Source organism: Lycium ferocissimum, chromosome 10 (genome assembly GCF_029784015.1).
Source record: "Lycium ferocissimum isolate CSIRO_LF1 chromosome 10, AGI_CSIRO_Lferr_CH_V1, whole genome shotgun sequence".
Taxonomy (NCBI): Eukaryota; Viridiplantae; Streptophyta; class Magnoliopsida; order Solanales; family Solanaceae; genus Lycium; species Lycium ferocissimum.
Genome location: NC_081351.1, coordinates 14,796,554 through 14,808,454, shown reverse-complemented (window position 1 = coordinate 14,808,454; position 11,901 = coordinate 14,796,554).

Genomic DNA, 11,901 nt, shown 5'->3' with positions numbered 1-11,901 from the left:
AAACATACACAACTTAATGATATTAACATAAAGACATATGACATAAATCGAGTCATAAACGGACTCGAGAGATCAAGAGCGGATTTTCCCCAAATACACATTATGTCACAACTTAACGGTTCTAGACATGCCATAAAAGAAAAAGGTAAGCCTTACATACGTGTCGCGACCAACCGATTACGCTCGTCCGTCGACTTGTTAATCTACATTCGGAGGATCCGTCCATTCATTAGATTTGTTGTCACATACTTGCCTTAACCCTTCAAACACGTTCGCTTATATTCTGTAAATTTAGGAACATCTCCTAAAATAGCGTGCCAACCCCGAGAATATGGCTGAAGCTCCGAATCAACAACAACAACAAATCAAGGAATTTGACCCGGCCAAACCATCAACAATCAAATCAACCATCATAATAGCAACATTAATAAATGGTCCAAAAATGCATTTAACACTAACAATTCCTTTCTTCACAACTTGCCAATGTTCCATTTATTCAAACAAACACCATACATTCAAATTAATACCAATGATCATATATCCAAATATTTTTCGAGGCCGTTCAAACACGATTCAAGAACACCTTGAACAATTTATACAATATTTCAAACATCCCGAACAATGCCCAAGTCACCCGAATACCTTCCAAATCGCCCGCACGGATTCAACTTCAACACGGGATCATTAAACTTCGTTTTACCTACGTAAATTTTATAACGACGACAACCAAAGCGCTAGGTAACCTTGGTTCCACCACGAGTACGCCCAAAACGCGGCCCACACTACTAATATCAACATGTAGGATTTCATGATTTTCATTAGTTTCAACACGTTTCAACCACAACCAAAACACTAAATAAACATTGGTTCGACATTTCTATACAACACACACACATACACGGCCAGGTCTTAACATACCAATATGCATGTATTTCATGAACTTCATTCATTTTTTGTACATCACAACATATATAAATCATCCGTAACAACAACTAGAATACTAGTTAAATTCAATGCATTCCTTGTGTACCAACACCCTCACTCACGCCACACACACCAACATACAATCTTTCATGATATTCATCCATTTTCATGCATCATAACACATCCAAAACATCCATAAAACATGTACAAGACAATTGAATCATACCTTTCCTTTCACTTCTTTCCTTTCTCGGCTAGACTTGCTTTTTGCAAGACGAGTGATTTCCTTCTTCCAACAATTATTCCACGTCGACGAGGGCCTTCCGCTTAGCATGAAAACATAAAGAAACAAATTTTGCGGGATCAAATTGGAGGGGCTGGTTTCGGCCAGCCCCCTTAGCCGAGCTTCTCCATTTTTTTTTCTTGTCTTGCTTTCTTTCTTTCTTTCCCCTTCTCTTCATTTAAAAGATGACAAGCATATATATATATATAAGGCAAGCATGTGAGGGCACATACCCTCCCTTCTCTAGATTTTCTTCTTTTTTTTCCTCTTAATTTCTAGAATTTTCTTCATCCTTTTCCAAAAGATGACTTAATTCTTTTTCTTTCCTCCCTTTTATTTTGGCCACATGGCCTTTTGCAAGACTTTTCTGGGGCATTGTAAAAAGACCATTTTGCCCCCTAGCCTTTTCACAAAATTACCATAATGCCCTTTTGCAAATTTCCTTTTTGCCCTCGTCTTTCTCAATATTTCCACACTAATAACATTTTTCAACGACTTACGCATTACGACGAAACCGAAAAATAACCTCGCCCTAAATGTTCCACCATTGTCTCGAAATATCCGATAGTGCAAAATGCGAGGTGTAACAAGTTGCAAAAGATAGTTTTGATTTATTTTTACGCAGTTGTGTTAAAGTACGATATGTTTGTCAATACGTTTTATCGCTCAAAAGACTAGAAGAATTCATATGTAAAAACAATTTTGTGTTGATGAACAAATGTCAGTTAGAAAAGTTCCAAAAGAAGTTTGTCCTAGGTGGAATTTTTTTTACAAAATGATACAAGTTGCTAATGAATATCGAAAGCCCCTTCAGATGGTATTTAATGCGGATAATTATGACTCCGCTGATCAAGTAGGAGATCAAGATTGGGAAGAAATTTATGAGCGAAATAAGGTTTTAAAAAAAATTATGTTGCAACGGAATAGTTTTCCGGTATATATTATCCTACTATTACTCAAATGTTATGGTACATTTGTGAACTTACAAAACAATTTGCAAAGTATAAAAAAAATAGAATGATGTGAGGAAGCCATTGTCGAAATGATTGTGAAATTTAAAAAGTATTTTTTTCCTATTCCCGAAGTTAATTTAACAAATCTTTGAAATTAAAAGGTGTCAAAGGACTTGTTGAGAAAATTTATGAGAATTTAGCTATTAAAGAAAATGAACTTCCAACTCTAGTACAGTGTAAAAGTAGCATATATTCTAGTGGTAGACTAATGCTTGATCGATATACAATTATGGAAAGAAATGAAATTGTACGTCCTCCGCCAAAATCGAAGTCTGGAATAGACGATGAAATGGATGAGGAGTACATTGGTATTGGTTCTAATCAAAATGAAAATGACCTTAATGCTTATCTTTATCGGGGATTTGAATCTATTATGGACGAGGAAGGTAAGGATCAACTTTTATCATGGTGGAGGGAGCGTGGCAAGTTATTTCCATTACTAGCAAAAATGGCTCGAGATGTACATGGTATTCAAGCATCATCAGTAGCTTCGGACACAGTTTTTAGCGCGACAAGATTTCAACTCGCAGTCCACAACCATTCATTAGCAGAAGACACCTTAAAGATTTTCGTCTTATTCATAGATTGGATCAACACAGAAGAAGAAATTTTGATCTACCAAAATTAATCCACAAGAAGAAGAAGAAGAATACAATGAGGTACTCACCACTAATAGCGACGACAACGTGAAACTTATGGAACGTCAAGCATCAATTCCAATTCCAAATATTACTCCAACGGAAGCGATATAAAGATTAGAAAAATTCTATATAGACATGTACATGCTTTAGTATGATAATTTATAATTAGCTACTTAGAGACCTAGTGCAAATAGAACTTTTCCTAGAAGGTGGCAACGTAGATTAGGTGCTCTTCTTGTATTTGTATATAAAATTTGAAAGTTATATTAAATAAAGGTACATACTTTAGCCTTGAATTTTATTAAGAATTGTACTGACTTCATAGTTCTAACTTGATTTTTTTTATTAAATACTAAAAAAATGCAAGTCTTTATAATTTTCATAAGTAATAAGAAATTATATTTAATATTAACTTATAAGTTCAAAAAACTAGCAGTTGTAAGTTAAAAAAAAAAAAAACTAGCCGTTATAAGTTCGAATAACTTAATATTAAAATTTATTTTTGTATGATTTATAACTTTAAAGCATTTAAACTTATTTAGCAACGGTTAGTTTTTTGAACTTATAAATTCTTGAATTGACTCTATTAGTATCATAATTAGCTTTAATCCGCTAATTTAGAATAATAAGATAAATTAAGGTTCTTAGCATATCTTTAAATTCCATACTTAATATTCGTATTCTAGCTTCCGCATTATTTTCTTGTTTTATTCAAGTAATTAGATTCTTATCAAGCGGTATCAGAGCTTAAATGCTCTGATACCTGGCTGTTGCTAAATAAACTTAAATGCTTTAAAGTTATAAATTACAAAAAATAAATTTTAATATTAATTTACAATTAAAGAAGTTATAAAAAATATAAATACTAAAGATTTCCAATGTCTTATTAAGTTTGCAGTTTATTAAAAAATATCTATGGCAAAATTTTAAAAAACTATACATTTAAAATTCAAAAAATTAGTCGTTGCCAACTTTATTTTACTCCTAAGTTTATTAAACTACACTATGACCTTATTTTTAAATTATAAATACCCCTCCATCCTTCTTCATTCTTCACACAATTCTCTCTCTGTCTAAATTTAAAAACTCAACTATTCTATTTCCAACTTCCATGGAAAATCCTCCTCCTCACAGAGGAACATCTTGGGTGTAGAACTATTTACAGCGAGTAGATGAAGAACATGTTAAATGTCAATTTGAGAGAATACACAATTACCTCCCTAAAGTAGGATCTTTTTTTCAAACTACACTTGAACTTTATGGGGGGTCCTATTATGCCCATAAACAACTTTGAAACGATATAATTACCTCCTTTTTCGTCTGGGTCCAACCCAATTTTAAACAAGTAGGTGTTAAACACGCACTAATCCTTGCTTGACACGTGTTAATTTAATTAAAATTACATGTTCTTTTCGTTTTTCATTTTTGTTTATATCTTTTGTCTTTTCTCTTTCTCTTTCTAACTTTTTGACTTCGTCATCCCCTCCCACTCCCAACCCAACACATACTTCTTCTTCTTCTTCAGTTAACCTCTCCCCTCATATTCTTTCTTTCTTCTTCTTCTGCTTCTTTATTCTGCACCCCCCGCCCCCAATACTTCAACCAAGAAACATCCGAAAAAAAGAGAGAAGAGAAACAAGATAAACTTCTCCACAAAATTTTCATTACCTAATATTTAGCACTGTATATGGAGTTACTCCACAGTTTTATTGCCCAAATATATACTCTCAAAATCAGCGAAAGGAAGAAGCTTGAAGTAGTTGTATTTTGCTGCTCGTGTACTAAAAGCATAAATCCGATAATAATGGCCTGAAATTAGAAATGGAGAATTTCTTTTTGTTTGATCTAATGGATTTTTTAGAATCCTTTGAAATGTAAGAGGAATTGTTTAATAATTTTTTGGATTGAAGAAAGAGTTGAAGCGGTAGTAGTAAAAGAAGGTGGATGGAGTTATGGAATAATGGCATTGGAAGTTTGGGGGGGGGGGGGGGAGGGCGGGGAGGCGGTGTCTGGCGGAGATGGCTACGGGTTTATAAAGAAGAAGGAGGACGAGGAAGAGGAGGAGAAAAACATAATAAGAAAAAGACAAAATAACAAGAAAAGTAGAAAAATACATTTTATAAAAAAAAACTTATAAAATAAAATTGCAGTTGTTTTTTGGGTTCCTCACTATCTTTAAGAAAGTGTATGCACTCTCTATGTCCAGTAGACCAAAAAGAAGGTAATTATATCAATTCAAAGTTGCTTGGGGGTTGTGGGGTGGGGGGGGGGGGGAGATAATAGGACCCCCGTAAAGTTTAAGTGTCTCTGGAAAAAAGGTCCTACTTCGGGGGTAATTATGTATTCTCTCTTTTGCAAAAGAATATATTACCATAAGCACGGAGCACCGAATTATGGGGGTACCGGTTCTTTAGCAAGGCACTTGGAAAAAAAAGAAGCACAAAGATAAACTTTATCTCCATCAATGTTACCCGTTTATTTTGTATGTTTTGAACTTTTTTTTTATGTTAGCCGTTTAAGTTTCTATTTTTGAATTTTAGATTTGCAATGTATTAACCATTTAAGTTTGTATCTTTGAATTTGCAATGTTATCAATTTAAGTTTGACGTTTTTTTTTTTATATTAATTTTGTGTCTATTTAGGATTTAAATATTTAAATAAATTTTAAAAAAGTCCCTGACCCATCCCATACCGTTCCCCTATATAATGGGACGGTTGCCCCCACCCACACCCCCCCCACCCACACCCACACAAAATCCCCCTTAGGCCTGGCCTCCCAATCTCAATCCACCCTCGGGCCTCCCTTTTTTAGGTCCCGTCCCATCCTTCTAAAATAGGGCCGTCTGTCCCGTTTGACAGGTTTAGTATAAAATTCAATTGCAACAATTTAAACCTTCAGATCACTGATCTAAAGCATCTTCGAAGCATTTTTCCTTTTCAATATTTTTCTATTGGAGCTTCCCTCATTCCTATTGCAATTAGTTTTGAACTTTAGATCACTGATTAAAAAATTAGTTGCTATAATTTTGAATTTCAGACCAGTGGTTGTAGAAGATTTTCACATCTTGAAGTTGGAGTATAATTTAGAAATTAGAAAAATAATAAAATGCTAAACCAAACGTGTAGCCATCATCAGAACATGTTGAAAAATAATCTCCTTAATACAAATTATTTTGAAAATCTTATTTTTTTATGAATTTCTGAACTTTCGTCATTAACATGTTATTTGGAGTTCCGTTCCGTGAATATGGTGGTGATATTAAAATTGACATATAATTAACTAATTTAAAGATATCAGATATGAATCAGTTACCTACTGCATAAGTAATTGGGTTAAACTTAAGATCAATGGGGGTGTTGCCCAAAATGGACCCTATGATGCAAAATTCAAATTTAATCGGGTTACGCGATATCGACACCTGGATAAAAAAAAAGAGAGCTAAAATTATAAAAAAAACTAAAATACATATGAAAAAAGTGACCCAACTTTAGACCACTAAGCTAAAGTTTGTCAAGAACCCGGAGCATAGTTTTTTAATCTTCCTAGGAAAAATGATCAAAATTGCCCTCACAAATGGGCCAACTTAACGCTCGGTTTGTAAATGATCTCAAATGTGCGACCAACCACCCCCGCCCCCCGCGCGCCCCCACGCACCCCAATTAATAAAATGGACGATATCTATCCTTAAAAACTAACATGCCTAAGGGCAGATATGACCCATTCTATTAAATGGAGGGGCATATTCCAGGCCATTTGCAAATAGAAAGTAAAATTGGCCAATTATCGATAGTCAAGTGGCAATTTTGGCCCTTTCCTCCTTTTTCCCATGTGAAATACTTTTCAATAGTTAAAGTCGTTTGGTTGGTGAGATAAAAATAATAATTTCGAGATATTTCATGAGATTGTTTTATCCTGCATTTGATACTGAGTATTATTTGGTTCCAGAATTATTTTATCCTGGGACGAGATAATTTCAGGTAACATCCCAACCCATGAGATATACTTGTCTAGGTTATACTTGCAAATTTTATTTAAAATATGGACAAAATATACATAGTGATGTCTTAAAAAGGCTATTTGGCAAATTCAGCAATACAAAATGAATTGTGCATCGATGAACATGATACCATCTCAAAGATATTTATCTACCATATTGGTATCAAAATTTTGGGGGTTTTTTGGGTAAATAGTTTTAGGGGCATGAAAGTAAGAGGGGTATGAATGGGTAATTATTTTATTTTCCGGTGACAACGACATTCTTTCCCGAAAATTAAAGACCATTCCATTTGAAGGTCAAACCGTGCAATTTCATTCTTCTTATGTGAAGCACTTAAGTTGTATTTGTAAATTTTATTTAAAATAGGCCAAAGTCATAGATGGACCCCTGAACTTGTCCTAATTTTCCATCTAGACCCCCCAACTGAAATGTTGACCATCTGAACCCCTGAACATAAGATAAACTGTGCCATTTGAACCCCCTCGTGCCGACCGGCACACGCGTGAAGCTCGGCTTTAATCGTAGCGTGAGAGACCAATTTTTTTTTCTTTTTTTGAATTTTTAATCATTAAAAATTAATTTTAACAAAAACTCTATTTTAAAATCTATTTAAATAATTAAAAAATTTGAAAAACCCAACCCATCCTCTCCGATAGCCCACTTCACCGCCGCCGCCGCCCTTCCGCAGCTCCCTCCTCCTCCTCCGCCCCTCCTCCGCCGCCGCGCGCCGCTTTCTTTTTTAAACTTTTTAATCATTAAAAATTAATTTTAACAAAAACGCTATTTAAATAGATTTTGAAGCGGGGGGGGGGTGTGTGGTGGGCACGGTGAAGGGGGCTATCGGAGAGGATGGGTTGGGTTTTTCAATTTTTTTAATTATTTAAATAGATTTTAAAATATAGTTTTTGTTAAAATTAATTTTTAATGATTAAAAATTTTAAAAAATAAAGCGGCGGCAGTGGCAACGGCGGGTGGGCTATCGGAGAGGATGGGTTGGGTTTTTCAATTTTTTTTAATTATTTAAATAGAGTTTTTGTTAAAATTAATTGTTTTTGTTGACATGGCTTATTTTTTTTTTAAAAAAACAGGTAACATGACATGGCTCCATGTCACTGGTCTATTTTTTCATGTCACAGCAAGTGAGCTTCACGCGTATGCCCAGTTGGCACGAGGGGTTCAAATGACACATTTTATCTTATGTTCGGGGGTTCGGATAATAACATTTTAATGGGGTCTAATGGAAAATCAAGATGTTCGGGTCCCATCTATGATTTCTTGCCTTTAAAATATGGATAAAAAATATACATAATAGTCTCTAAAAAGGCTGTTTAGCACATTCAGCCATACAAATGAAAATAAATTAGAAAATATGAAAATACAAGTGTCTTCTTCCATCGGCAATCTCCCAGTCACAAAGACTATATACAACAAAGCCCCCAATTTGGAGCATTTCTAGGATTTCAAATTTAGAAGCACCTACTTGTTCAGTGAAATACTCTCTGTGTATCAGTTTATGCGGAATATAATGAAATAACTAATTCCTGCATAAAATAATACAAGATTTTCTTATAACTAATCTCTATATTATTAATACCTGCATAATTCTAACCGATTACCAAACGACGCCTAAGTTAAAGTTGTCGAAAACTAAGAACCCGTTTGGCCACGAGAATTTTTCACTTTTTTCCGAAAAAACTTCTTCACTTTATTTAAAAATCAACATTTGACTATGAAATTTCCAAATACAACTTGAAGTTGTATTTGAAATTTGAAAAACACCAAAAAACCTATTTTCACTTTCAGTACATTCAAACAACCAAACACAACTCCATCTTCATCTCCAACTTCAAAATTCCAAATAAAGTCCTAAAAAATGTTTGGTATTTGTGGCTAAACGTACTAATCCTTGCATAATTTTTATTTTCTATTTTTATTTTCTTACTTCTCCTTGGAAGTGCTTAGAGGTCATATTTGCAAAAAGTTTAAAAATATACATAGTGGTCCAAAACAAAGGTTATTTTGGCAAATTGAGCCATCTTCTCCTTCAGTAACACATTATATAGAGCAAAAGCCCCAATTTGTAGGGTTTCAAATATAGAAAGAGGTATAATGTCTCAAAACGGTAAATTAATGCCAAATTTGGACCAAAACAGCACAAAACTCCTTAATTTAACAGTTCTTCAACGAATCGATCCATTTGTTGAAGAAATACTCATCACTGCTGCTCATGTTACTTTATACGAATTCAATATCGATAATAGCCAATGGGTATATTCACTTTTCCCTTTAAAATTAATTTCATCTTTGTTATTTGTATGTTTTTTTTTTGTGTAGGATTAAGTGTGAGAAAAATATAAAATGATTGTATTTGAATTAAATGAGTAGGAATATTAGATGGCAAGTAGTTTGGGATAGAGTGTAGTTTTATTGATTTAATTGTATTTGAATATTCTTATTTGAGTATTGATATTGTTATGATCTTTATTTGTATGTTTGTGTAGGATTAAGTGTGAGATTTATCAAATCTTTATAGTTTTTAAATAACTGTCCCTCCGTCCCAAAAAAATTGTCCTCTTTTGACTTGGCATAAAGTTTAAAAAATAAAGTAAGACTTTTGAAATGTGTGGTCCAAAATAAAGTTCTTAGATATTTAAAAAAAAAAAAAGTACGTAAAATCATCTCATAAAGTTAAATTGTTTCTAAATATAGTGTTCGACAATCTTTTTGGAATAATGCAAAAAAGGAAAGGAGGATAATCTTTTTGGGACAGAGAGAGCAAATTAATTCGAGAAAGAGCTTCTCATGTTACTTTCTACGAATTCAATATCGATGATAGCCAATGGGTATATTAATTTTTCTCTTACAAAATTGCATCTTTATTTGTATATATATATATTTTTTGGTGTGGGATAAGTGTGAGATTTAGCAAACCTTTTAAAAATGATAAATTATTATATTTGAATTAAGTGAGTCGGAATATTAGATGGGAATTAGTTTGGGATTGAGTGTAGTTTTATTGATTGATTTGTATTTGAGTACTGATATTGTTGAAGAAATCATGCTCACTGCTGCTCATGTTACCTTCTACGAATTCATTATCGATAATAGCCAATGGGTATTGAATTTTTCTCTTTAAAAAAATTGAATCTTTATATTTGTATGTTTGTGTAATATAAGTGTGAGATTGCCAAAACCATGCTCATGTTACATTAGACGAATTCAATATTTGATAAAATAGCTAATGGGTATATTCATTTTTCTCTTAAAAATATTGCATCTTTATTTGTCTTTTTTTTTTTTTTTTTTTTTTTTTTTTTGTGTGTGTGTGTAGTATAAGTGTGAGATTTAGCAAAACCTTGCTCATGTTACTTTCTATGAATTCAATATTGATAATTGCCAATGGGTATTTTTTCTCTTAAAAAGATTGCATCTTTATTTGTATGTTTGCGTAGGATTAAGTGTGAGATTAGAAAAACCTTGTAGTTTGTTAAAGAACTTTAAATTTATTCAAGAAAAAGATACATTATTTAGTATTTGAATTAAACGAGTCAGAATATTAGATGGCAACTAGTTTGCTTATTGACTTGTATTTCAGTAATCTTATTTGAGTACTGGTATTGGCTTTTTTCTTGCTCATGTTGCTTTTTATGAATTCAATATTGACAATAGCCAATGTGTATTGAATTTTTCTTTTTTTAAAAATAATGCATCTTTGTTATTTGTATGTTTGTGTAATACTCCCGCTGTCCCAATAAGATTGTCCTCCTTTTCTTTTTAGTCTGTTCCAAAAAGATTGTCCCCTTTCTATATTTAGAAGCAATTTAACTTTATGAGATGATTTACAGCCACACAAATATCTAAGGCTTGTTTTGGACCACACATTTCAAGAGTCTTCCTTTATTTCTTAAACTTTGTGCCAAGTCAAAAGAGGACAATCTTTTCGGGACGGAGGGAGTATAAATGTGAGATTTAGCAAACCTTTAAAGGGGTCGTTTGGTAGCTGGTTAGAGTTATGCAGGTATTACCGTATTAGTAATAAATGGATTAGTTATGAGGGGATCTATGTATTATTTTATGCAGGGTTTAGTTATTCCTGTATTGGTTATTCCACCGTATTAATTTTAGTTGTTAAAGAACTCTTTAATTAATTCGAGAAAAAGATAAAATTATTTTATTTGAATTAAATTAGTTCGAATATAAAATGGCACCTAGTTTGGTATCGAGTGTAGTTTATTGATATTGTTTGAGAATATTGATTGACTTGTATTTGAGTACTAATATTGTATTAATCTTGCTCGTGTTACTTTGTAAAAATTCAACATCGATAATAGCTGTTTGTATTATGTTTTAAAGAATTGCATCGCTGTTATTTGTGTGTTTTTGGTGTAGTACAAGTGTGACATTTAGCAAAACCTTTTCGTTTTTATAGTACCTTTAAATTAATTCGAGAAAATAGATAATTTATGATATTAGGATAAGTGTAGTTCTATTGATTGCTGAAGAAATCCTCATCACTGCTGCTCATGTTACTGATATTGCTGAAGAAATCCTCATCACTGCTGCTCATGTTACTGATATTGCTGAAGAAATCCTCATCACTGCTGCTCATGTTACTTTATATGAATTCAATATCGATAATAGCCAATGGGTATATTCACTTTTCTCCTTAAAAAAATTGCATCTTAATTTCGATTTGAATTAAATGAGTCGGAAATTAGATTGCAGCTAGTTTGGGATTGACTTGTATTTGAGAACTGATGTTTTAATCTTGCTCATGTTACTTTGTACAAATACAATATCAATAATAGCCCATGGATTTTAGTTTTCTCTTTAAAAAATTGCATCTTTATTTGTATGTTTGTGTAATGTCAGTGTGAGATTTAGCACACCTTTTAGTAGTTTTTAAAGAACTCTCAAATGAATTCAGAAAATATAAATTATTCTATTTGACTAATGAGTCAGAATATTAGATAGCAACCGGATTGAGTATTTTTATTTGAGAACTGATTATTGTTTTAATCTTTTATGCAGAGTCGAAAGGA